The sequence below is a fragment of the Coffea arabica genome, chromosome 8c (genome assembly GCF_036785885.1).
Source record: "Coffea arabica cultivar ET-39 chromosome 8c, Coffea Arabica ET-39 HiFi, whole genome shotgun sequence".
Taxonomy (NCBI): domain Eukaryota; kingdom Viridiplantae; phylum Streptophyta; class Magnoliopsida; order Gentianales; family Rubiaceae; genus Coffea; species Coffea arabica.
The window spans coordinates 20,343,065-20,345,310 of NC_092325.1; positions in this window are offsets into that span (position 1 = coordinate 20,343,065).

The following is a 2,246-nucleotide window of genomic DNA, read 5'->3' on the forward strand; positions in this document are numbered from 1 at the left end:
TTTTTACCTAGAGAGTACTCCTTCTCAAGCACCTCTAAATTCTTGATCAGATCATTAAATCTACAATACATTTTGTCGATGTTCTCATGAGGCTCCATCTTAAAAGATTCATACTTGGTGACCAGAATGGACTTTTTCTGTTCTCTTACGTTGTCACTGCCCTCATGAATTTCTTTTAGCTTATCCCACATTTCTTTGGCAGATTTACACCCTTTTACTCTAATTGACTCATTTGAGTCTAAGGCACTGTAAAGAACATTCATGGCTTTGGCATTCAATGTGAGATTGGTTCTGTCTTGAGCATTCATTTCAGCTCTCGTATTTGGTCGCAACAAACCTGTTTTTGCATCAAGAAAGTTAGCATCATGCGGTCCTTCATTCACAATAAACCACAGCTCAATATCAATGGATTGCAAGAAGATAATCATTCTTTCTTTCCAGCTAACATAATTAGAACTAGTAAACATGGGAGGCCTAGTAATAGATTGCCCCTCAACAAACATAGCATGACTGGTTGTCATCTTACTCCAAGCCGCTTGAGCTTAATCTCTAGGAGACCAAGCTCTGATACCAACTGTAAGGATCGAAGACAACCTAAGAGGGGGGGTGAATTAGGCTTTCAAAAACCTGCTAAGATATATTCTACTTTTTTTCACAGACAGCCTTTCTTTTCTCAAATACCTCCCAATGAACAATATAACACAAGAGCACAGGTATTCGTGAGATGGAGAGAAGAACAGTTTATGTAGAAAAGCAGTAAATGAGAGTAGAGAAACAAACCAAGCTTCAAACACAACTGAGGTTTGAACACTACTTTTATATACCAAGTTACTTCAAGTTGAATAGACTTGCAACCAATCTTTTGTGTACAAGGAAGGGATCACTTCCTTCTTACCCCAAACCACACTTGGTCAAGCAAGGAAGTTTTACAAGCACTCGCAAACCCTCACTATGCTACACTATTGAAGAAGCTATGTCACACTTGAAAAAACTGCACGAAGATTGCACAAGCAAGGAGTACAAATGTTCCTTTTGAGTATTCTAGCACACGAATCACTCACAATCTGATGTAGGCTTGATGTACAAATTTGCCTTGAGGTGGTTGACTTTGTTCTTTTTATAGGAGACCAGATAGTTCCTCAATTAATGCTGTCAACGGGTGGAAGGCAGCTGAAGAGTCAACTAGCCGTTGGTGCTATCGGACGTCCGATGCTTGGTTTTTATGCGTTCGAACGAGATCAATGAGTTCTGGAAGGTTTCTTGAGTCCCTTAGGACGTCCGATCATGCGTCCGAGGGTAGGATGAATACTTGGACTTTCTTCTTCAATTCCTTCGGACGGCCGATGCGTCCAGAGTGTTGCGTCCGAAGAGCAGCAACGTTTGTCGGACGTCCGATACACAGGTGTTGAGCGTCCGAACCTGATCAGTAATCGAGTAACTCCTGGATTGTCTTCTTCGGACGTCCGAGTCTGAGTTCTTTACTCGTCCGAAGATACTCAAAGAATGTCGGACGTCCGATACTCTCCTTTTGTGCGTCCGACATCATCCTCAGCAGACTTTATTCCTTTTTGATCTTCTTTTTCTGCTTTAAATCCACAAACCTGTTTGGTTTATTTCTGAAAAGGATCTCTACAAAAGGTGTTAGAAACATCCAATTGTTTTGTAATCATCAAAAGATATGAATTGAGATAAACACTTGGGGTGCTAAAAGTTTTACAAGGAGAGGTGGTGGATTTCTCTCGCAAGCATCTTAGTGAGGTATCATGGCTGTCCATCTTATTCCTTCCCCTTAATCTTGCTTAAGTTTATGTAGCAACTTGTATTCTTGGCTTACGATAGCTATTTAAGTAAGTTTGATGATTATGGTGGATTTGTGAATTAGGGTTTTGAATTGGTTAGTTGTATTTCTTATTGTTTAGATAGAATATGATGTGAATAAGCTTAGATAGGGAGTGGTAGTAGTGGTTTTATACATGAATAAGAAGATTATCACTTGAATGCATTAATTCCAGCTTTAAGTTTTTGTACTACCCTGTTCTGACTAGTTTCATTCGGCCATGATGGAGGCTGAATTGTGTGACGACCCCACTTCTCCCAAGGGCGAACCCAAGGGTATCGGCGGGCCGCCTGCCTAACTCGCGCCAGGACTCGAAACTTAAAACAGTAAAAGCCAGAAAATCCAAAAGAGTACTATTTACAATCCCAAAAGAGTTATAATTACATTCTCCAAAAATACCTGCTCTTAC